This window comes from Canis lupus, chromosome 7, assembly GCF_011100685.1.
Source record: "Canis lupus familiaris isolate Mischka breed German Shepherd chromosome 7, alternate assembly UU_Cfam_GSD_1.0, whole genome shotgun sequence".
Classification (NCBI taxonomy): Eukaryota; Metazoa; Chordata; class Mammalia; order Carnivora; family Canidae; genus Canis; species Canis lupus.
Window position 1 is genome coordinate 22,111,718 of NC_049228.1, and position 25,908 is coordinate 22,137,625.

General features: G+C 40.8%; 1 long non-coding RNA gene across 2 annotated transcripts in view; it reads left to right on the top strand.

Moving 5' to 3' along the window:
* The window catches only part of LOC111096879, a 53,400-nt gene that overhangs the window by 20,206 nt on the left and 7,286 nt on the right, over nt 1-25,908 (top strand). The window contains exons 4-6 of one of the 2 annotated variants that reach the window (XR_005361632.1): nt 844-1,285; nt 1,383-1,478; nt 15,292-15,379. This is a non-coding gene — a long non-coding RNA (uncharacterized LOC111096879). Of the gene's footprint in view, nt 1-843; nt 1,286-1,382; nt 1,479-15,291; nt 15,380-25,908 lie in introns of those variants that run through there. The other variant, XR_005361633.1, reaches the window with a different exon arrangement.

Below are 25,908 nucleotides of genomic sequence, written 5' to 3' on the forward strand. Positions count from 1 at the left end.
CAGCCTCCCTCATGAAGCTTTAAAATGTAAACAGAGCATAATTTATAAACTTGTCAAATCATTATGTTGTACACCTGAAATAATGTGGCATGGTGTGCCAACTATACTCAAATTTAAAATTTAAAAATAAAATAACAAAAATATGCTAAACGAAATAAGCCAGAGAAAGACAAATACCATATGATTTCACTCATATGTGAAACTTAAGAAACAAAACAGATGAATATAGGAGAAGGGAAGGAAAAATAAAATAAGACAAAAACAGAGAGGGAGACAAACCATAAGGGACTCTTAAGTCTAGGAAACAAACTGAGGGTTGCTGGAGGGGAGGTAGGTGGGAGGATGGGGTAATTGGGTGATGGGCATCAAGGAAGGCACTTGCAGTAATGAGCACTGGGTATTGTATGCAACTGATGAATCACTGAACTCTACCTCTGAAACTAGTAATATAGTTTATGTTGCTTAAATTTAATTTAAATTAAAAATTAATTAATTAGTTAATTAATTAATTAAAATGAAATTGTCACACTTCTACCCAATGGAACTCTGTCTCTAAAATATATCTTCTTCTCTGTTTTCTCCTAAGAATAGAAGAATCTAGCGTTGTCCTCCTCCCTCTATGAGTATGGGCTATTTTGATTTTTCCCATTGTCTTTTGCATTTGGTTCTGTTCACCTTACAAAATTTTAGTGTTAAATTTTCAGCAACAAATACTTTATTATTATCATGTACCAACTTAGGGTACCTGATGGCATGAGTGTGTTTCTAGTCAATGTTAGGAGAAACAGCCACTGCAGATATGTTCTTTTGACTTATAATTCTATTCTTGGTTCTCATTTGCAGGTGTACATCAAGTCCACAGAATGGCCACTGGGAATTTATAAAGTGAGGAGAGGCCTTCTTTCTTCTGAAAGCTTGGACCTCAGATGAGCCACCTGTCCGTGACTTTAGCTTTTTTTCTCCTCAGAGGAAAAATAAATACAAATCACTTGGTATAGTTGACAGCCTTCAATTAGAAGGATTTATAGAATCATGCAGTCAAAAGGGAAACTGAGAGCCCATAGAGTTCATTGCCCTGTCAATAATTGACATTCCAAGTAGACTAGCTCTCTTTTTAGAGCTTTTCAGAGAAAAAGATTACATTCTCACTCTGGATGAATAATACTGATATTTAATAATCCTTATTGTAGGATGCTCCTCTTTTAACCTAAATAGTAGAGTTGGAAACTATTGGCTCCTTGTCCATATAGATCTATAGCCTCTGGCTGAGACTTGACATTGATAGGTAAGATAATTTGCCACATTTGAAGATAGTGTCTTTTTTGATGCAAATATGTGGTTCTTTTAAATCATTTTGTGGTTTTCTTTGATACTTTCTCCAGGTGCCCAGGATCAGATCCAGAAAGGCTACCCCTGCCGTGTTCCCATGGGCAGAGCCAGCCAAATGCTAAGATGACTCTCAAGATTCCCTATAATAGGTATGTGTGGAAAATATAGATAGCTTCCTTTGTTTTCAAAAGATTCCCACTGACTGAACATCTGTGAGAGGAGTGGAAGGTATTTACTTTAAGATCCTGTTTGTATCAGTAGGAGATCAAATGTTAACGTTTGAACAGTTTTGAAGGCAGATAGTAAGTCTCTTACTTCATTCGGCTTTCCAGCCACCATTTCCCTCACAGCTTGATATTAAGCAGAGCTTTTTCTCTTGTTACATCCTTTGTGATGAGACCAGCCACCTAAAGCTAGTTAGCCAGAGGACACAGGTCAGGCCAAGAAAACATCCTGGCAGGATTACATGGCCTGTGTCCTGGGGGTGTATGCCACAGTAGAAGGTGTGACCTTTTTGATATTTTAGCCCCTCACTTCCATCTGTTCATCTTGGGGGAAGCAATCCTAGAATTGATATATAATGAGTGATTAAGCATAGAGTTTCATTCTTTTTTTTTTTTACTATGAATAATATGTATTATTAGTATTAGGGTTGCTTATGTCCTCCCATTTGGATTTTTTTTAAATTTTATTTATTTATGATAGTCACAGAGAGAGAGAGAGAGAGGCAGAGACACAGGCAGAGGGAGAAGCAGGCTCCATGCACCGGGACCCCGACGTGGGATTCGATCCCGGGTCTCCAGGATTGCGCCCTGGGCCAAAGGCAGGCGCTAAACCGCTGTGCCACCCAGGGATCCCCCTCCCATTTGGATTTATTCCTAATAACAAGGTAACTGGGCACAGGAATATGAAGTTGCTCAGAAAGCTTAGTAAAAAAGGACTTGAAAAGTTTTACAGGATATGTCACATACTCTACAAAAGACCAGATTTTTTTTTAATTGAGCATATTTCTATTGAGCCATTATTATGGGCCACCCATGACATGGTACCTACCTTCTAGTCATAGGGATCCTTTATAATATGTGATACATAATGTTAAATAATGCTATGGGAAGATGTTCCAGATCAAGTATTTCTGACCTGAGTCTGGAAAAATGAGCAGGATCCAGTTTGGTAAAAGAGAAAATATGGGCCAGGACAGATGGTGAAGAGTGAGTGGAAACTGCAAATTGTCCATGATGGTAGAAGGTACAGTGGAAGGAGGAGAATGATAAGATGAGGTTGAGAGGATACATTGTGCAGGACACTAGACAGTTTATAAAGCATTTGGGAGTTAGCCTGAAGGCAGTAGTGAGTCCTTGCAGGACAGGGACATCATCGTATTTGTGGTTTTAAAAGTCATTTAGATGGCAGGGGAAGAGATTTGAAGAAGACTGCCTTAATGGAGGCAAAGTTGGAAGCAAGCAAACCATTTAGAAGACCGTTGAAGTAATTCATGAGATAGACCTGAATCAAGTAGTGACATTTGTGATGGAAAGATCCATATTGGAGATGGAGTTTAAATCCTATTACAGAAGAAGAATTAATAGAATTTGATTGATTGGTTATGGCAGGTAAGGAAGAAGGAACTCCAAGTTTTGGTCATGAAGGAGAAGGCACTGAATTGAGGTTAGATTTATAAATTGTGAGATGTCTATGGAATATCTGGACCTCCCAGCAGGTGTGGTTCTCAATTTGAGAGTCACCAGCATGTTTCTGTAACTGAAGTCATAAGATTGGGTGAAATTGCCCAGGAAATGTGCAGGGAATACATTATGCTTGCTTTTTCCTAGAACACAGCTCTTAAGGTACTGAATATGGGGTTCAACATTGACAGTGTCATTTCATTTTGGACAGTGGTGCACACTCTATTCTGCTTTCCAGACTCTACCAACTGTCGCCTTCTATTATTACAATTTCATCAATATTCCATGATCCTTTCTAGTTTCCAGGCCAATATGGACAATTGTCATCTTCTTGACGGCATAAATAGATGTCTTGATTTGGATATTAGCCATGCTCATACACCACAGTAATATGAGATTAAAGAAAAGCCCTTCCACTGTATATTGATGCCTCTGAGGCAGCTTCTCCAGTGACAATTCTTTGCCTTGTTACTAGAAGTGGAGGTGGTTGTTTTACTTTTAATTCTGTTCCTTGACTACCAGAACAAGATTCTGAAACCTTTGTCACTGTCTTGGTTTCTACCGAATTGTCTATATAGCTATTCATCCCTGACCACTTGTGAATTGTTATGAATGTTTACAGAAATGGGGATGGGGAGCGGAGGGGCTCTCAAATCTTGATTTTCTAAGGCCCAACAAAAGAGTAAATATTTTTAGATTAAAAAACCGTCAACATTTCAGAGTGACAAATAAATGTATCTCAGTGTTCTGATGATTTGAATGTTCTAAATGAGGAAGCACTGGAGCAGCATCTGTGCCTGTCTCTTCGCCACAGCTCTCATTCCCTTTGAGGCACTAGGAAGTAAGATGACTCTGAGCACCAATTGCTTGCAAATTTCTTCTTCTCTTCTGAAATAAATTTGTGCTAGCAGGTCTCCCAATATGCAGATGCTGCCTTGTTGAGTCAAAAGAACATTTTAAGTAGAAGCATTTGCATTCTGGGGACTAGCTTCTGCACTTCTAAAATGAGACCCTATTGAGAAGCCAGATATTTTTCCCAAATCTATTAGGATGGATACCATCTGATTCCATTCCCATTTTTATGCTGTTTTACTTGTGTTTGATTGGAGATCCTGTTGGAGATACATGCCTGGCTATGAGAGAAGAGCTTTGCCCTGATGATCTAAATGATTATACCAGTTCTCTGCCTTTTTTGGCCAGCAAAGAATAGGCACAGTTCTGTCTGCACATGTGGGGGATGTGAAAGCAGAATGGAGTTGTGGATTTGAGCTGGACTCTTGTGACTCACCCCTGGCTAGTTTGACTTTGAGGGCATGGCTTCAGTACTAATAAAAACTGCTGCGAATCACAGTGTTATATTGAAGCGTTCAGTACATTGTGTCCAGAATAGTCTTTATTTAGATGGCAAAAGTGTCAGAAGAAAAAACACAACCTGAGTCTAATGGGCTGATTGAGCTCAAGGGAGAGGTAGCAGGTGGGGAGGTGGAGGGCAAAAGAGCAGTTTCTAAGCAGAAATATAGCAGCAAAGACAAGTTCTGGGGATGGACCAGCCATTTATCATAGCAAAAGAAGGTCATATGAGCTCATTTTGGAGTTCAGAGTGGTCCTGGAAACAGAAATTAAAGAACTGTAAAAATGGCTCAAAGTTTGGTAGCATGTATCTGGTTTGGTACTTATACCCAAAGAGTTTACTGCCTAGGTTAAGAAATGGCTAACTCTCTACAACCAAAGAGGAAGATGATTTATCTAGAAGCTTGGCATTAATGATGGCATCAGTACCAGTGAAGATGTCAGGTGGCTTTCTGGGCATTGGCATTGCCAAAGGCATGATTGGTACATGTCTGCATAGATTTTTGTGTAAGTTATAGTTGCAACAGGTTAAGTGCAGTGACCTGAAAGCTAAGATAGTCCCAATGAATAACTGTCTTTCCTGACATCACTCCCAGGCTCAGCCTGGCATATTATTTTTGACTTTATGTTAACTATACTATGGTTATATGCACTACTATGGCAGAGAATGTTTCACATTCTTTCTCGCTAGCTCTCACTCTCGCTCTCACTCTCTCATACATACACATCACTGCAGGTCACATGGCTTTGTTTGGAGGCTCTCCAACTTCTCTGAATGACCCAGAATTTTGCTGCTGTAGGTTGCCACAAAGTATGATGTAGCCTGTCGTAGACTATGACCATCTAAATGGAAGTTAGGGGTCTGGAACACCTTTGACCCTGGTGAACCAAGAAAGGTGAGCTTAAGTGGGAAGATCACTTCATAAACCAGGACAGGGTGCAAAGTAATTCTGAGAGCCAGAGTCAGAAATGGTAGGAAAACTGCTACAACTCTTTTACTTCTGAACTGTATCTTTTATCACAGCCCTCTGGGCCAGGTATTATTCTCTGTCTTGGATTAGGTTTCCTAAAAGCAGAGCCCAAGTCAGGGATTTGAGTAAATCATTTCCTCATGATTTATAGAGGGAATGCTCTCAGGAGAAAGGGAATGAGGGAAGTAAGATAGGGCAGGGGAAAGAGCTACGCAAGCATTTGACCTCAGCTGGATTTCACAGGAGCTCTGGAATATGTATTGCACAGTGGAGTTATTCTACTTTGAAGGAAAGGTGCTGGGGGGTTTTTTGTTTGTTTGTTTGCTGCTCTCACTTCCATCGCTGTCTGCACCTCCAGAGTAGGGGTGGGTGTGACTTGCCATCTTGGTGGCTTTTGAGGGCTGTTCTCCAGAGAGGCTCGCCAGGTAACACCTAAAGCTGCCAGGAAAGAGTACTATAGCCCAGGGCAGAGGATCTACCCTTTATTTTATAGGTGGGGTAACTGAGACTCAGATATAAGCCTTTGCTTTCAGCAATCCAGCCCATTTATAGCAAAGCATGGACTCAAACAGAGTTAGTAAAGGTAGACTGCAGGATAGTGGTTCACTGATATTGGCCCCACTCTGTTGTGTCTGTGCATGTGATCCTGGGTCTGCAGTTAGTATACACACCAAAAACAGAAATTCAGTCCCTACATGAATCCTGGCTCTGGCCAAGGCCTTAAAACAGAGGGGCCAAAATTATATTTTATGTTATCAGGATACAGTTCTCCATAAATCTCTTGCATTTTCATACATGTTGTGAACTAACTGCCTTTGTTTCTAACTATCTCTTTTTCTTTTTCTTCTTTTCTTTTCTTTTCTTTTCTTTCTTTCTTTCTTTCTTTCATTCATTCTTTTTTTTTTTTTTTTAAGAGAAAGGGTGGGGAGGGGAAGAGAGAGAGAGACAGAATCTTAAGCAGGCTGCAGCACACCCAGTGCAAAGCATGGCACGGGACTTGATCTCACAATCCTGAGATCATGACCTGGGAGGAAATCAAGAGTCAGATGCCTAACTGACAGAGCCACCCAGGCGCCCTTATTTCTAATTATTTTTTTCAGTAATGTTGTAGCCAAAGCCTACAAGATGGACATAGTGTCTCTTTCCATAGCCAAGGAAGGCATGCTTCCTAGCTATTATATAATATTTGGATTTTTTAAAATTCAATTTTCCTTTCTAGTAATGCAACACACTGAATACACAGGTGTCACTTTACCTCTAAGCATTGCTTTATGGCAATTGGCCTCAGGGAACTGATGCAAAAATGATGATGCTCTAGTTGCTGCTCTTGCTGTGAGTAATAAAATGTCTTTTGTTTTTGACCTGGCAGTTCCATGTCTTCTGCCAGTATCCATGAAACTATGGCAGGCTAATATGTTAGCATGCAAATAGAGCAAAATCTTAGACCTATCAAGTTATTGACCAATGTATTAGCACCTCTGGCTTTATATAGAGAGATTTAACTTTGTGATCGGTGATTTGACTTTCTAGGAAAGCTTTGGAATTTTTTTGCCCAGAAGTATTTATGTCGGTGCCAAACAATGGTATGTCTGTGATGTGCTTTTAAAATAATTATTTGCTCTCACAGAGATGAAGAGCCTTTTCATTAGATTAGTCAATTGGATTAATGCAATTAGGTAGATTACATTAATGGCCCCAGTTCTTCATCCTTTTGGTCAATGAGATAGCAGATGTAACTCAAGCAGAGCCTCAAAAATGCTTGCATAATTGGGCTTGCGCTTCTACGTTTGCCATCTCCGTGAGGTGAACAGGGCTGGATTATCCTTCTAGTTCTAGGATGATGGTTAAAGACATGTGGAGTAGACATTCTCAGCCTTACCTAGCCTATGTCAGCTGACCTCTACCTGGCCACAAGCATATAAGGGAGCCAAGCTAAGACTAGCTAAACATCTCTACTAAGCCCAATCTAGATCCGTCAACTTATAAACTGGATAGCTAGATAAATGGTTGCTTGGATATTTTAAGCTGTTAATATTGGGAGTAGCAAAAAATTTTACACAGCAAAAGCTAATTGTCAGAGCTGCCCAAGAGAATAGATTGCTTTCATTTCTTCATTTTAACGGACTTGTGAGAAGGGTGCTCAGAGTAAGCCACCACAGCCCAAACTCTACATCTCAACTCTCAGAGTGACAGGAGTTCTGCTGTCTCTTTATATGTATTATATAGGCAGACTAGTAGGTTGTCTGCCTATCCACCTTTGTTCTCTACCTTCTTTCATTTGTTGGTTAATTTATTAATAACCTCTTAATTAATAAGCTCTTCTAGTGGACAGGTGCTATGTATACAAAGATAAAAGTTCATAAACTAATGCAGACATACATGAAGGAAAATATTGCAGTAGATATAAGTGCTAATGGAGATGTGTGCAGTATGTTGAGAACACAAGAGACAAATCAACTGCCTCTGAGGAATGGGCATGGGTAGCTTCACTGAAGAGGCATGGTTTTAAGAGTATTGTGTAGGCACTGCCATAGTTATTCCACAGCTCATGCTGGTGCATTCAACAAGGATTTTCCCACTCAGGAAACCAACTCTATGCTATGTACCTTACTAAGCACAAGGGATAGAAAAACTAATTAAATTTAGTTCCTTCAAGGAGTTTGTATTTTTAGCTTAGCTCCAGTAGCTTGATACTCCCCTCCACCTTATTTATAAGATACAGCTATCTCTAAGAGGAATTGTATTTAATCTAATAGCGATATTTTAACCTTATTGTAAGTATCTGCCTGCCAGCCTGCCTTCCACCTTTTCTTCCTTCCTTCAACCTTTCCTTCCTTCATTCTTTCCTTCCTTCTTTCTTTTCCTTCTCTCCTTCCTTCCTTCCTTCCTTCCTTCCTTCCTTCCTTCCAACTGTTGACAGAAAGGGTCAGACTGTATTGTTGCACAATGGTTACCACCCCCCCCCCCCAACTATACTGGGGAAAGGCAGGAGCCCAGAGACTAGACTGATTCCCTGGGCCTAAGTAGTAACCAGAAAAGGCCTCCATTGTGAACTGGAAGATCTGTTTCTAACTCCTTTCTCTTCTGAATGTTCAAGATGATATAAATACACTCTATCTTATTAAGTTGGTCCCTATAACCAAGAAAATGACCTTCATTCCCAACCCTAAGGTACTGTGAGATGGTATCTCAGGAACTCATTGTCCTGATAGCCAGTTCTTTGGCAGATATGTGTAACTTCAGCTCACAGACTACTACTTAACATGTTCTGTGCCCATTAGTAAGGCTACCTAAGGCTGTATCCACAGCAGCTATTCTCAGACTTCCTGTTCTGCCTCAGCCAATCACTGACTCCAGTACTCTCTGTACCTTATTTACTAGCTTTTGAAGGAATGATTATATCATGTGTACAGAATTACCAATTTCATTTAGTTATGAGCGATAGAATTATTTAAAACAAACAAACAAACAAAAGGCTTATTTTCTCATACAACTAAATCATGACGTGATAGCTCACGCCTTAGGAGAAACTAGAACCAGAGCTGCCAGGTATGTGCACACATGTTGTGCACAATACAGGTCCCAGGGTGCAAGTATGAGCTGGAATCCTGTCCTTTCTCCATTCCCAAAGCTGTGTTCTCTGATATGAGGTTATGTCCAATCAAAGGTACCTTCTGTTCACCTTCAAGGCTGGGTCCTCCCTGAGGCAGTACGTTTATTTAATTGGTCTGCTCAGAGGAGATACCTATATTCTCCCTTTTCTTTCCTCATCCTTTGCTCTTCTATCTAAATAAAAATCTCCCTATGGATTTTTGGATCCACCCTATGGATGGAGGAAAGGAGAAAGAAGATTATGAATATAGAAGATAGATAGCAGCAGCTTTACCAGATAATTAAAAATGCTTCTTTTAGAACCAAACCATTGGAACAAGATCAAATTAGGAAAGATATTATTGGAAATGTTTCTTGAATTTAGAAGAGATCTCACATTGGAATGACTAAAATTGCTCACTTTTTAGGTAAAATTAATAAAATGATTCCAACATCTAGATACAGTCAGGCACAATTTTTGAATTATAAAGAGGAAAGAGAGTCTTATGAGTACCTCTGACAAAAGGAATGAAACAAATGAGGAGCTTAACTACAGAAGCATTATTATTAGACTGGTGACAACTTATTTTCTTCAGTAATAAATGCTAGCAGACAATGGAGCAATACCTGGAATTTTGGTAGGCATGAGAAGAAAGATTATTAGCCCAGATTTTATATCTAACCAAACAGTTATTCAAAACATTTTCATATTCACTAGTAAATATACTACCCACTAATTCTTTTTTAAGAAGTTAGTTGAAAACATTCTCCAAATGACTAGTGAATTTTTTAATACTTACATGAGAAGTCATCATTTAAAAAATCGGAGAGGGAGATAAACCATGAGAGACTCTTAACTATAAGGAAATAAACTGAAGTCCCTGGAGGGGAGGTTGGTGGGGGGATGGGATAACTGGGTGAAGGGCATTAAGGAGGACGCATGATGCGATGAGCACTGGGTGTTATATGCAACTGATGAATTATTGAAAACATCTGAAACTAATGATGTAATATGTTGGCTAATTGAGTTTAAATAAAAATTTTTAAAAAAGAAATCATCATGAAAATACAAATCTAGCTTACATTTTTTAAGGTTCACTTTGTCTGCTATAAGAATGGTGTAGTAGAGGCCAAAAATGGAATTTGTGTTCCAGGTGAAAGATGATGATATCCATGTCACAGGTAGAAGAATGGCATATAAAAGGGTAGTATCAATAGAAAAAGAGATCAAGTGTTCTAGCTTGAGACATGTCAAATCTGAGATGTTTGTGAGGTATTCAGATGGAGATATCCATCTGAGGGTTTGGCGATGCAATTGCTGAGGTTAGAGAAGTTTAAGGTTTGTCAAGTACAGCATATAGTTGAGGAACATCAGCCTATAGATGAAGTTTGAAACCATGAAAATGGATGATGTCATTGGGAGGCAGGAAGAGAGTGTGGAGAGAGAAAAAGACCAGAATTAAATACTGAGTACCACTAAAAAATAGGGCAAGCAGTTAGCCAGCAACCACACTAGGCTTGTCAGAGCGTCAGACCTTGGGGGAGAAGATACTCTTGGATGCAGGCACTGTAGCAGATATTTAAGTTCGTTGTGTGTTACATTCTAGGGCAAGACCAGAAATTTAGCAGGGTAAATACTGGACTCCAGCACTTGGGCTTTGGGACTTTTAAATTATCTGGCTGAGAAAGAATTGACCTGTCGCCTGACACAATCAGTGGCCTTTATTCAGTAATGTGTGAATGGTGGAACTTTGCTCTAGTCTGATTCTGCTAGTTCAGTTTATGGTTGATAAAGCACTAGCCTCATCTGATATGGACACGTTAACTGAGATCTCAACCTTGACTGATTGAAACCTGGTTTACAGCCATTTTCCATGGATCTTTGCTGGAGTCCTACAGAAAATGCTCTCAATCTGCTTTCTAACTCCAAACATGGTGTTTATGTACTACAGCCCACTGTCAGAAACCTGTACCATTTCAGTCCTGAAAGCTGTGAGACTAGTCACCAACATCACTTTAGGAGACACTGGAAGATGATTAGTAATGGTCAGTTGAATAGGTGAGGGACTTCTTCTTCTGGAAGTATCCTTATTGTTTGTCCCATACTTGGGGCCAGTCATCTTGGCAGGGGCCTTGGAATCATCTCCTCACCTCCATGCTTCTCCAACACCATTATGCTGTGATTGTTGAAAGCATACATTTTCAATGGAATATTATGCAGCCATTAGAAATGACATACACCCACCATTTGCTTTAACGTGGATGGAACTAGAGGGTATTTTGCTGAGTGAAGTAAGTCAGTCGGAGAAGACAAACATTATATGGTCTGATTCATTTGGGGAATATAAAAAATAGTGAAAGGGAATAAAGGGGAAAGGAGAGAAAATGAGTGGGAAAAATCAGAGGGTGATAGAACATGAGAGACTCCTAACTCTGGGAAATGAACAAAGAGTGGTGGAAAGGGAGGTGGGCGGGGGGTTGGGGTGACTGTGTGACAGGCACTTGACGGGATGAGCACTGGGTATTATGCTATATGTTGGCAAATCGAACCCCAATAAAAAATATACAAAAAAAGAAAGCATACTTTGCACTCAAGATGAATAAAGCTGCACAGTGTACATGGGAAGCGCATGGTGAGGTCTCTGGGTCCAGATGTACCTTAACACATGGGGGAAGATAAAAGTAATGTGGGTTCTCTTGAGTCACTTGATCAGCTGGACTACGAATAACCAGTCAAGAGAAAGACTCTATTGTGTCTGCCCACTCCTTAGTACAGCAAGTAGTCTGGAGGGAATCTGGGTAGTCAGAGCAGTGCCCCTAATTAGCAGAATCTAATTAGAAACTTTTAAGTAAGTCTGAAAAATGTTATGTTGGGCTTTATATCCTTAAATAGAGCAAAGAACTGAGAATGGCTGCAGAGGTACAAAGTTTAATAAATAACACTTCGTACAGTCCATCCTTTTGGAATCTTAGGGTCCAAATACATCTTTCTTTCCATATTTAGCTTCTAAACAACAATATCAGTCACGCACCCACCTACCAGCATGCATTTATGTATTGCACAAATAAAAAGTTACTCTTCCTCTCCTCCCAAAAAGGGACATATGAAATCTCATGTGTCCATGTATGGAGGATAGTCATTCCTTTCCCAACATAGCCAAAATTCCCTTTGATATTCTGTAATCTAAAGACTAAACAATAATTGCTACCAATATACTGTGTATCAGATAGCAAGGAAAGGAGAGAGTCATGAAGGCAGCATAAGTCATTTGTGCTCACATTCTGTTGGCCAGAACTTAGATGCAAGTAGCTGGGTGGGCTGTACCCAGGAGAAAGATGAAAATTGTTCAGTGAACTATCACATTGCCTCTGCCGTACCAAAAAAGCAAAGTGTTTAGGAAAGAGGGACTTCTTTTTAAAAATTTTTTTATTTCAAAGATTTTATTTATTTATTCATGAGAGACACACAGAGAGAGAGAGAGAGAGAGAGAGAGAGGCAGAGGGGACTCGATCCTGGGTCTCCAGGATCAGGCCCTGGGCTGAAGGCTACACTAAACCGCTGAGCCACCCAGGCTGCCCAGAAAGAGGGACTTCTGATTAAGCATACATATTTATCTCTTATTTCCCCTAACCCTGGAATGATCCTCTAAAATGACAATAAAGGAGTAAAACAGGTTAAGAAAGACAAAGAAAATGAGAGAGTGAAAGACACTGAAAGAGAGATGTTAAAATTTTGAACATGAACGTTGCATGAATCGATGGAGAAGTGGTAACTTTGGAAAGAAGATGACAGAGAAAATAGGTGATATCCCACCCTCCCCCAGCCTCTGGAAAACCTTATGTGTCAGAGGGACAGGGGCATTGACTAGCTATAGTCATAATAGTAAAGTGTGGCAATCATAAAATCCCAGGGGCATACAGTAACCTTTTGTTTTTCCCACCTTTGAAGATTAACAGGCGCCCTCCTGTGTTTGTGGGTCAGCTGGGGCTTTTCTCAGGCTGAGTTTGGCGAGGGTACCCCAGCAGGGGCAGCTCTGCTCCAGAAGTCCCTCATCCCCTCCCCAAGGCCAGTATACTAGGATGACTGTGCCTTTCTCATAGGACAGAGACATGGGAGCACCAGTGAAAATTTCTAGACCTCTTTAGGACCAGACTCAGAGTTGGCACACTGTGTTGTTCACACCTCATTGTATTGGCCAAAGCAAGTCACATAATCAAGGCTAAATTCCAGGGGTGGGAATAGGCTCTGGGTCTTAAGAGAAAGGAGCTGCAGTCACATGCCAAAGGGCATGGATGAAGGGAGGGATGAAGAATTAGGTCTATTTATACAGGACCATAGCAGGGCAGGGAGGATGGGCTGGAAATGAAACTGCTGCATTCAGGTCCTGTGAAAGGCAACTAGAATCCTGGATTTCTCTCCTATCCATGAACAGCAGAGGTGGGGAGATGATTGCTAAAACCAGCGGAATAAGTACAAGCCTGCATTTTGAAAAGTAGAGCACTAGCCTCCTTTCCTCATTTATCCCCCAGAACTCCAGCAGGTCTGGAGAAGAAACTGGTAGTCTTTTCTGGGGAAGCTGGAGAATGATCCCGGAGAGAAGAGCTACCGATAATGTTCCCTGGGGGCTGAAGCTGTGAGGGATTTGGAAAATGAAGCAAGGTTTCAAAACAAGCAATTATTAATTATATATGTAATTTACCAACACATGTAATTAAGTAATAAATAAGATAGGAATTAATAACAAATAGAAAATTATATATACAAACATCTTAAAATAGTAATGGATTAGAGATGGGAGTGGCATCAGCCAGGAAAGACAATTCTTTCAGGAGGTAAAGATGAGAAATGAGGTGATAGAGCAATGTGTGGCTTTAACTACTATTTTAAAATCCATTTTATGATGCAGAAGAGACAGGGCATAATTGAAGGCTCACAATCTTCAAGAAGCTAGGGATCTGATATCTACTAGAACACAGGTAGCTCTGGAGACTTCAGAAGGTTCAGGAGCGTGTGTCTCTGTTGAGGAACTTGGAGATTCTTAAGTTTCTTTTTGTTACGCTGCAACATCGTGGACTTATCTCAAGACACAGATAGACAAAGCCTGAAATCAACATATGAAATGCTAATAATTATTATATTTGAGGTGGGATAGGTGATTTTGCTCACTATGCTTTTCTGCACTTTCCAGATTTTACATAATAAACGTGTTAATTTCAAATCTAGGGGAAATGTTATGTATCTATCCATCGTTCTCCTTATTTATTTCTTTCAGTTGTTCCTGGAAGGGCAGGTAGACCACTAAGGAAGTGGTACTTTAACTAAGTTGACACAATTTAAAACACCCTGTCTTTTTAGGAATAATTTTGCCTGAGGGGATGAATGGATGGTGGAGCAGCATCCTGAAAAGAACCATCCCTGTCTCTTCCCTTCTTCAGCTCCTCTCTCACTCCCTGCATCCTGCCCTTTCTTCCGCACATCACAGTTGTCTCAGCCTCCCTCTAGCTGTTTCACATGTTTTGTCTCTCACTCCCTCAGGCTATTTTCAGATCACCCCCTCCCACTGCTGATCTATTTTCATGTAAGGAACATGATTTCTGAGAGTCCTACTTCATTTTTTTCTCGTCCCCCTGTGGACTGGCCTGAATGCACACTGTCAGAGAATTATGTTGCAAGGACTGCAGGGAAGGAATTAAATTACTAATAGACCATTCTCTCTCAGGACAAAGGGGAAAAAATGCAAATAAACACTGTGTCGCCTCAACTCCCTGCTATTGTACTTGGTACGCTCGGACCCCAGAATCTCTGATTCTCAGGCTCTCTGGCCTCCTTCTTAGTCTCAAACCCAATGGACATGGGTTAGAAACCCCGCCCCTGACTAACCAGGTGACTTTGGGGACGTTCTTAATGGCCCTAAGCCTAGGAGCTCTTCTCCTTAAGATGGCAGTGATAACACCCCCACCACTGAATGTAAGGCAGGAAAACAGCTGCCCCAGCCAGAGGAGGGGCCCAGCACACAGCCCTTTCCAGCCTGCACTTCTGACTTGAGCTTCTTCCTACTTCTTCTGTTCCAATTTAACTAGCAAACTACAGGGCTCCCGTCACAACATAAGGGATGTCCCGCCCTCATTTCCACAGTCCTATCTAGGCTAAGCTCAGATGCAAGTGGAGACAGACACTGAGAATCTTAGCTATAAGAGAATGAGAGTTGCAGGATTCTCTGTTGAGGAAACCTTTCTCAATTAAAACAAACAAACAAACAAACATATAATAACCTTCCCAACTCCCACACTTCCCTGGATGATTGTGGGTATTTATTCTAGCCCAGATACTGTGATGGGTTCTTTTTATTTTAATCTTATTTAAGCCTCAAGAAACCCTGTGAGAAATTATCATACTGGTATTATAGAGAAGAAACTGAAGCTCGGAGAGGTTGCTCAAGGTCAATTGCTGGTAAGTACGGAAGACAGGATTTGAACCTACAAGAAATCTGTACTCTTTGTAAGCTCTTAAGTAGATTCCCTGCCATAATTTTACTAATTTCCTGTCCCTTTTGCAAGTAGGGACACAATAGGAAACTGAATGTAAAAGCACTAATCAATCCCAAACACTGACAACTCTTTAGTTATTACACTATTCTCTTTGAAAAGGCTCTTTCCCCTCCTTGTTTCTTGTTACCTTCTTCTTAACTTGTGACTCAGTGGATTGGCTTTTGGAATTGCCGAGGGATTCATTCATTCATTTGTTCATAGCTTATACATCTAGCAACCTATGATATGCTGGGACCTGTTTAAGACACTAAAGAGATACAGATATCAATGAAGTTACAGTCCGTGGAGAGAGAAATGTGAATGTGCTGTGACAAAGTCCTATGGGAGGGGAGCATCAAGGAATGCAAAATCTCTAGGCAAGTCAGAGTAGATGCATGAAGTAGGAAGTGTAGGCTGCAAGTACCAGCAAACTCAATACAGAATTTATTATATCACAAAACACAATGTCCAAGTCATGGTGGTAAAAGTTACAGTGTGGCCAGGGCACCAGCTCCATTGTTCTGCTTCTCTCAGCTCTGCCTCTTCTGTGGGCTGAATTTGATCTCAGGTTCCCTAATGACTGCAAGATGATGGCCAGCAGCTTCCTAGTTTGTGGCTGAGAGAAGACACAGAAACCTCTGTTCAGACTGTGGAAGAAAATTTCTTCCCTTCAGTCACTTCAGGTCGTGTGCCCACTCCTAGGACAATAACAACCACCTGAGACATTGTAAAGGAAGGAGATTCTTATGATGGGCTTCACCAAAAAAAAAGACCTTTTCCTTGAAATAAACTTCTCTTGAGTAATATGTGTGGTATGGGAAGTGATATAAAGGAAGAAGAGACTGGATGCTGGATGGGTAGCTAACAAGGTCCACAGCTGTAGGATTCAGAGAGGAAATGACATTTAAGCTGGTATTGATGGATGAATAAGAGCTCACCAGAAAAAGGTCAAAATGCATTTCCAGCAAAGGAGTCAGCTTGTATCTTTGTTCTTGCACCAAGGACCTGGAGTGGTAATTTCACAGCAGAAAACTGGAAGAGGCAAAGAGGGTTTTAAAAAAGTCAGGGCAAACTAGGAAGGGTCTTGCATCCCTTGTAGAGCATTTGTTTTTCATCTGCAGACAGATTTTTATTATACAGTAGGGAATGTGGATAAAATTTCTCTTGGGATGATTAGCTCCATAAACTAGAGTGTAGGGAGTGGAGAGGCTAGTAGGATGAAGACAGCTACAAAGTTTTAGGTGAGAGGTGCCGAGTTTCTGGCTAAATCAAACTGGACATGGATGCAGAGCTAGGGAGGTAGAGGGGGTCTTTGGGAAGTCACATTAGCTTCTGAAGCCCCTCGTCAGGGTCACTGCTACATGGGAATAAATCCCTATGGGAGAGTGAGGCTAGTAGAGTGCACTTCCAACCCTCCGCCAGAGGGCCAGGGGCCAGAAATCCAAGTTGCATTCAGCTTCCTTACTCCAGGGTTTATCTGGGTCTGCAGTGTTTTTATCCTTTGCATAGAGGCTTCTAAGTTAATAATCTGAGACTTATGATCTCAGGAAGAGAGCCTCAGCACCCACCCAGTGGAGCATGGCATTCCTCTTTGGTTCATGCTTGGATGTTTCTTCTCTTCACTTTCACTTGACACCTGCAGATTGCTGATGTTACCAGGGGCTGTCTCTGCAGTTGCTGAGGCTCCTCTAAGAGGTAGTCAGGAGGTGTCTGGGGCTTGGAGATGGGGCCAATTAGAATATTTCTCAGGCACAACCACTAACAACAGTTAACAAAGGTGGTCTCTAATCTACTCCTGGCCCATGGTCTAGAAGTATAAACATTGGAGTATGTCTTCCTGGGTGGTCTATTATTTTAGAATTCTAAATCTTCTGGAGCAAAATTTTTCCACCTCAATAAATCACTAATCACTTCCCACAACTCTTCTCTCAGATGGAAATTTAGCTTAGTCACAGAGAATTTATTAATGTGGGTAGAAGTGCTGGGTGGGAACAGCGTCCCATCCATGGCATAGCATCAGGCGGGGGAGTGCTCCTTCATGAATTTCTCTTCCATAATGGCTCCTTCCTGCCAGGATACACTGCCATGCGCAGGGTCTCGTGTAGTAAAAAACAACCACCTCAACTAAGACCCCGTAGACCTCTTGCACTCTGCAAGTGCTGCTCCATTTCTCCTTCTCCTTCTTTAGGAAAACAACTCCAAAAAGCTGTTCAAACTCTCTTTTTCCTTCCTCGCCTCACATTCTCTCTTTAATCTGCCTACCCAGATTTCCATCTTCACCAGAGTGTGGGAACTACTCTTACCAAGACGGCAACCATCAGTGGTCAGTTTTCAATCTTCATTACTTAGCCCCTCAAAACCTTTGACACATTTGGTCATTCCTCCTTTTTGAAACCCTTGTCACTTGCTGGTCAGTATACATTTCTGGTCATCTGCCTATATCACTGGCATTTCTTGATATCCTCGGTGAAATCCTGTTCCTTTAAGTGGTCCCTAGAAGTTGGAGTATTCCAAATCTCAGCCCTTGAAACTCTTTCCTTCTCATATCTACTCACTCCGTGAACAAGCTAATCTAGTTCATGGCTTTAAATGCCAATCATATGCCGAGGACTCAAAAATGCGATCCTTTGGTTCTGGGCATTGTGTTTGTTTATTCAACTACCTGCAAGATACCTCCATGTGGATATCTACTGGGCAACTGGTGATATTGTTTATCATCTGCTTTGTAATATTGTAATAAAGACAGTGTGCTCCAAAAGTGTGTATTAGTTACTTCAAGCTACAGATAGTTGTTCTAATCAGGAATTTGCACCACAGCTGGCTTCATTGCAGAAAGGCCATTCTCCAGAGGCAGCTACTACAAGCACTTCAGCTATCTTTAACTCTGATCAACACCAGACATTTTGCTAATTAGCAAGCTGAAGTCAAAAATGAGTTTTCATTTGTGAAATTAGTGGCTTGTTAATCAGCATAATGGATGTTAGAAATGGGCTTTCATAGGTCAAATTAGAGGTAATCAAGATATGGGAATTGGCTAAAATATTTTAGGGACATTCCCTATCTGCATAAAAACAGGGTATAAGAATCTAGCAAGGCTAATGGGCTATACATTTAAGGATAGTACCTGAAACTTGATTCTTAAACAGTTCTGTTTCTAGCCATTAGAACAATGGATTTCTGGATGTCTGACCCTGCCTTGGAATATGATCTTCTGCTGAATAGACTTCTTATGCAGTGCAGTGTTTGGAGCACTGGAAGGCCAGTGTGTTGGGACTACATCAGGCTTATAGAGCAGGTGTATAAATTGCTTTGTGCCTACTTGTTAATGACATTTTGTCTGCATATGTGGTAAAATCTGATCTGAGACTTGCTTTCATTATAACTTGGTAATGAGGTTGTAGGGGCAGTAACTGATTCACCCATTTTCGACTTTTTCTGTGGCTGTAGTTGTATACCACAATGAACCTAAGAGTTGTGCATTATCAAACTGGCTATGTCAGTTTTCATTACAGTTCAAACATAACATGGCTAAAATAGAGGTCTCTTTTCACCATCCTCCAAACTGCTCTGCCCAGGCTTTGCCTTCATAGAAAACAGCACCTACATTCACCCCCAGTCTCAGGCCTGAACTTAGCTCCTTGCCTGAACTTTTCTTCACACCCGCAGCCTATCCACCAACAAATTGTCTTGATTCTATCTCAAAGGCTATCAATTTGTACATTTTTCTCTATGTCCACAGTTCATCTCTCATCTCTGCTACTACAGTGGCCTCCTAATAGGCCTTCCTATATCCACTGTTACCTCTGGTCAGTTCCCATAGAGCTGTCAGAGAGTATGTCTACAATGTCAATGAGATCATATCGCTCTCCTGCTTTAAACCCTACAAAGTTTCCTCTTACACTTAGAATAAAATTTCAATCTGTTACCATGTCCTCTATGATCTCCTGTGATCAAGCTCCTGACCACCTCTCCAATCCCATCTTCTCCTTCTTGTATCACCCCACTCTTACAGTCTTCAGTCCTCTGTTCAAGCTCTCAAACTCCTTCCTGTTTTAGGGTCTTTACACTTACTGCTCCCTCATCAGAAATACTCTCTTTGCACCTTGGGTCACATGTCACATCTTCAAAAAGTTCTTCATTACCAGCTACCTGCTCTAATAGAGACCCCTTCTCCCATTCTCTATCCTGTTGCCTGATCTACTTTTCATCTTAACATAGATCTTGTCATAATATATCTTTATTTGTTAAATATATTGTAATTTATTTCCATCATGAAGACAAAAGCTCCATGAGGATAGAGACTTGAATCTTGTTAGCTACTGTATCCCCAGTGAGGACAACAGTGCTAGGTACGTAGTAAATTAACACTCATTAAATATTTGTGGAATGAATGAATCATTCCAATATTCTTACATATTTCTGTTTCTCCCGTGTTGTGATGTCAAACGCATTGCAATTGGAAAGCCAACTAGAGTGAGCTATCTCTTTGTGAGATGTGCTTATACCTATCCATTCATTCATGTAACTCATCTTTCTTGCTATGCTTTCTGTCCATCAAACCCTGTAGTACGTGAAGATGCAACTGTGAGCAAGCCAGATAGGTTTTCTTTTCTCATGGAATTTACCATCCAGTTGGAGTCATAAACATTAAATAGTAAGCAAATGATTACAAATTATTGTGAGATATATAAGGAAAAAATCCATTAGAGTACTGAGATAGAGGGAACATTATAGAAGCTTCTTAGAGGCAGCATCTCTAAAGAGATGACCTTATGTTGAGGCACGAAGGATGAGAAAGAACAGGACTTGTAAAGAAGATGGCAAGTGCAAAGATCCTGAGGCAGGAAAGAAATCAGCCAGTTCATAGGCCTGAAAGATGTACATGGCTCCGAGCTGGGGCTAAAGGGGGGGGGGGGACCACATTGGACATTGAAAAGAAAAACAGAAACTGAGCCACCAGGGAAAATGGATTGGATATGTATTTGGAGTCAACATGAAAGCAAGAACACCAGTTAGAAGACAGTCGTGATGGTTGAGCAGACTTGATGGAAGCTTGAGCTAATGTGATGATAGGGAAAAGGGAAAGACATAGCCACATTAGAAATATATTTTGGAGGTAGAATCAGTAGCAACTGGAGAAGGATAGAATGTGGGTAGCCAGGGCTATATACATGACAGATCTCCAATAAATAAGTGATTATGTTGTATCATGGCAGGGAAGGATGAGAAATAAGAATATTTCCTAGATTTTTTGGTATTTGCAATGGAGGGAAGTGCATCATTGTTTTCTAAGAACATGGGGGAAGACTGAGTGAAACAGCTTTGAGAAGGAAATTTACTTCCGATTTGAGCCTATTAAGTGTGAGATGGCTGCAGCACATCAGCTGAATGTGCAAGACCAGAGGAGATGCGACTAGACTGGAGATAGATAGCAATTTTGTATCTGTGGAGATACATATGGTATGTAGAGCAATGGGAATGGAGAATGTCACCCAGGAGAGACTGATAAAGAGGATGTATCCCAGAAGGTCCCAGAAAGTGTGACAATCTCAGTCAATTAGAAGGTGAGGGACTTAGGAGGAAATTTGACAGATGCAAATAAAAGGAAATCCAGGATAGTGTGGTATCCTGGGGACAAAAGAGGAAAGTGTTTCTAGTAGGAACTTTGTCAGGTTGCAGGCTGGTGAAACACTCAGAAAGATGAGGAGAGAACAGAACAGTGTCTATTGCATTTAGCAACATGGAGGTTGTTAACTTTGACAAGAGCACTTTACAGTTGAGTAATGGAGGTGGAAGTCAGACGTTGGGTGAAGAGTAAATTGGAGGCACAGAGAATGGAGACAGCTTGTGTAGAAAACCCTTTTAGGAGGTTTGACTGTGAAGAGGAGCAGAAAAATATTGCAATAACTAGAGAAGTTGGTGGGGTTGAAGGCAACTTACTGGTATTTATTAAAGATGAGAGATTATATGATGTGTTTGTTACTGATAGGACTATTTCAGTCAAGGGAGAGGGAGATTGTGCAGAAAAGAAAGGCAGGCTGCCATTAAGTCAAAAGGGAGTAGAATCCAGAGAAGCAGAGATTGATTGTCTTTTGCTAGGAAGGGAGTTTTTATTTTATGGAGCTCAGGATATAAATAATACTTTTCCTATTTCTTTGTTCAGATGCAAATGTTGAGAATAATAGATGGTGAGTATTCCTGCACTTTCAAATGAGGCACAGCATCATTTATGCAGGACTTAGAAAGAGGTGAATCAAAACCTGTTTTTGCCCCCGTGTTCCATCATCCAACTCCAGGCAACATAGGAGAAGCTGGTAGTAACTCACTCATGGTGTGTTCCCCAAGACATGTGAGGACACGGAGGTGCTTTCCACTCCACTTCAAACCACTATGGGAAAGGCTTCATGTAACCGTTGGGAAGCTTGATTTGTATCCCCCGGAGCTTGGGGCACTCAGGCATCCACACTTGAAAAAGTCTACAGATGAAGGGCTGTGTGAAATGATGGGAGTAACAGAGCAGAGAGAGGTTCAGTGATAATGGCCTACATTTCCAAAGTTACCAGGTTTGCATCAGGGAACTGCAAGTGGGGAGATGTGGGAAGGGCCCAGAAAAGCAACTTATTATGTTGAGGCTTTAGACACACAAAAGGCTCCAGTGCTGTCATGCAATTGCACCAGTGTTGTCTCTGATTGCTCATCTCCTGAGCCCAGCTCAAGAGGATCATAAACAGGACTTAGTGGGAAAGAGGCCAAGAAGGAAAACAAAGGTAGGAGTGGAGAAAGAGGGAAGAAACCATTTCATCCTCCTGTATTCCAGACACTTGGGCATATATGAGTCTCTAGCTGACATGAGTGAGGGGGCAGTGCCTTGATATAGGACTGGACTACATATTACAAGCCATATATTTCATTAATGCCTGAGAGTGATGGGGAAAATGAGGATATGCCCCCCCACAATGTCCAACAGTGAAGAAGAACAATTCCACAGAGGGAGAATAAAGAGTCAGTGGTGAGAAAGAATAAAGTTGCTTCCTGCCTGCCTTTTTCTCATTCCAGCTGTTCAATAAACTGCTTATAGTTTACATTTGTTTCTATCTTAAAACATTGTGATGTTTGTACTATTGCAGTCCAAATAAAACCTGTGTATGACAGTTTATAAGTACTGCCATATTTCCTGTTCTATCATATTTGAGACCAGGTTTGTGCATTGAAAAGCATCTAAAAACCTAGCAGGTAACAAAAATGAATGACACAAGTCAGGAGTAATAAAGTAGAGAGGAATAGGGACTAGTGAATGCATGACTTCTTAATATTTTAGAAATCCTCTACTGGTCAAACAGCATAGAAATGGAGACCACTAGTGACGGCTTTTGTGTTAGGCATTAGATACCATTCTTCCCCAACCCTGGACATCACAGGCCTATACTGCAGAGTGTGGCCATAGGATGGGGGCAGGGGACAAGGCCATGTGACATGCCCCTATCTCACATTCATACATCCTAAGCCATTTACTAGACAAATACAGAAATATTCTGAGATTTCCCAAGTCTATAATTTATAATTTCTTGTCAAAATTCTTGGTACAAATAGGAAAGCATCAACCTGTCATCTTAACATTAACAGGAGGATAGATGAAGGAAGAAACAGAAAATGTGCTTCACAAAAATCCTTTCTCCATCCTGTGCCAGATCCTGGTAATGAGCACCAATACAAGCCATTTGCTTTAGCTAGGAAACCACATCTTAAAAGGCTTCCGTTCCATTCATTAAATATTTACTGAGTGCCTACTATGTGCAAGAAAATAATCACAGGTCAGCTTTGACCTGAAGGATCTGAACTCTCTGGTGTATAATCTTGTCATTTGGAATTATGCCTGAGTAGCAATATGCTAGCCTTAAGCAAAATATCCTGTCAGCAAAATAAGAGCTTCCTCAACCCAAAACAAAACATATGAGAGAAATATAAAAACAGAATTTCAGAATGAGAATAGTCATATGCTAGAGAAAAATAAATGTAATTGTACCTCATTAAATGTTTGCTTCAAAGTAATTCCCTAAAAAGGAACCCAGGATTTGTTACTTTACATTATGTTTGAAAATACCACAGAAGCTTAGGTGTTAGGAGGGTCCTCAAAGGCCATTCATAGCATGGTTCTATGTGAGGCAGGTATCCTCCTTAGAATAGAGTTGCTTCTATATGGTTCATTCCACCTAAGTGTGGCCACTCATGACAATCATAATCAGGTTCTGGCACTGTGAGTTTTCTTAGACTAGATGCAAGCAAGTACTAGAACTGAGAAACATCTGTGGTTCTGGACAAAGGTAAAGGTTTTGGTTGTACAAGACACATGAATGTGGGTCTGAGTTGGTCCCTAACCAGGAAGTACCACGGTTATAATGACGGGTAAAAAGCACATCAGAGGTGAGGTCAACAGCAGAGGACCAACACATTGCTGGTCATAAAGACTGACAGCAAGAGTTAGAATCTAGGGCAGCCCAGGTGGCTTGGTGGTTTAGTGCCGCCTTCAGCCCAGGGTGTGATCCTGGAGACCCGGGATCAAGTCCCACATCAGGCTCCCTGCATGGAGCCTGCTTCTCCCTCTGCCTGTGTCTCTGCGTCTCTCTCTCTCTCTCTTTCTCTCTCTCTGTGTCTCTCATGAATAAACAAATAAAATCTTAAACAAAACAAGTGTCAGAATCTAACTAGAAGAGAGAGTCCTACAGTAAGCAAGAAAAAATTCCTGAGGACATGAGAATAGGACACCCAGTATTAGGGAAAGAGGTCTTCTAAAGCACAGTAATATCTTTAACAAGATTTCCAGAAGTCAAACCTTGAGCAACCAGTAAACATCTCCCTGTCCCTTCTTCAGCATCCTCTTTGCCTGGGTCATCTTTGCCTGCTGGTGGGGTTCAGTTGTCATCCTTAAATTTTTTTAAAATGCAATGACTTATTCTTTAAATATTTTATTCTTTTGATTTTCATTATTCCATCTTTTCCTAGTTTTTACCCTATCTTTTAGCCCTCATTTTTAATGACTCTGCCTCTTTTAATTGATCTCTGAGTATCGATCTCATAAGGCTCAATGTTGAGGTCTCCCTTATTTCTTTCTATCCCTAGTCCTATGGCTCATGTCCCACCTATATGTTGACAACTGTGGATCTTTGTTTCTCCAGCCATGACCTCTTTCCTGAGCTCTAAGCTCATGTAGCTATTCCTATATGATTTATTTACTTATAAGTCAAATAGGGGTTTCAATAATTATATCCAAAACAAAACTCGTAATCCCCTCTATTGTCCACAACCTGCTCCTCCCAGTCTTTCCCCATCTTGATAAATGGCAATATAGGCCAACTGAAGCATTTAGTCAAAAACCCAAGAGTCATCCTTAATTTTCCCCTTTCCTCTCTGCTTCCCCACTCAACATCCACTTCATCAGCAACCCTTGCCATTTCTGTTTACAAAATGTTTCTGGAATCCATCATTTCTAACTACAGCATTACCACCCAGCTCCAAGCTCCCATTTCTTGGCCCCTGAACTTCTGCTATAGCAATAACTCCCCTATACTCCATTCTATGCCCAATAGCCAGAGGGATCTTTTAAAGAATAACTAATAACTTTGTTGCCTGAAAAAACCCTATCCAAAACTTACACAAGAGTCACCCATTCCACTAGGAATAAAACCCAAAGAGGCTTTGTGTGAGCTTCCACTGTCAACCCATCTGACTTCATCTGATACCCCATTCGCTTTCCTTTAGCCACATTGGCCTGCCTTCTTATCTTTAATAGCCCAGTCTCAGTCCTGAGTTATGGCTTCTTCATTGGATTTTCACCCCCCAGAAGGCTCTTCCTAAGACTGGCTGCTTGTTGTCATTCTGATCTCAAAATATCACCTCCTCCAAAGGGAAGGTCTTCCCCAGTACCCAATGTAGTGAGCTCTTTCTCCACCCTTGTGCCCTTCCTCTTGACCATGCACTATCTTTTTGTACTGTACTCTTTTCCTTAGCATACTTATCAGTATCTGAAGTCACTTATCTTGTGGATTGTCTATCTCCCCATTACTAGAATATAAACTTCAGGAGAACAGGAACCATATTTTGTCCCTCATTAGATCCCTATATCTGTACCTAGAATGCTGCCTACTAAACATAAGTTCTCAATAATTAGTTACTGAGTAAATGTGAACTTTATCTGCATATAGCTTCTACTCATTGATCTGCTGGAGATACGTTTAATAAGTCTGCTATTATTCTATTATTCTATTTGATGGCCCTTTAAATATTTGGAGGAAGTCTTTATTATCATGCATATCTGTGTGTGTGTGTGTGTGTGTGTCTGCGTGTGTATGTGTATGTGTCTGGTGTATGTGTTTCTCCTGGATATTTAAATCAATCTTTATATGAAAGGATTTCCACATACTTCACTATCCAGATCACCTTCTCCTGGATGTACTCCA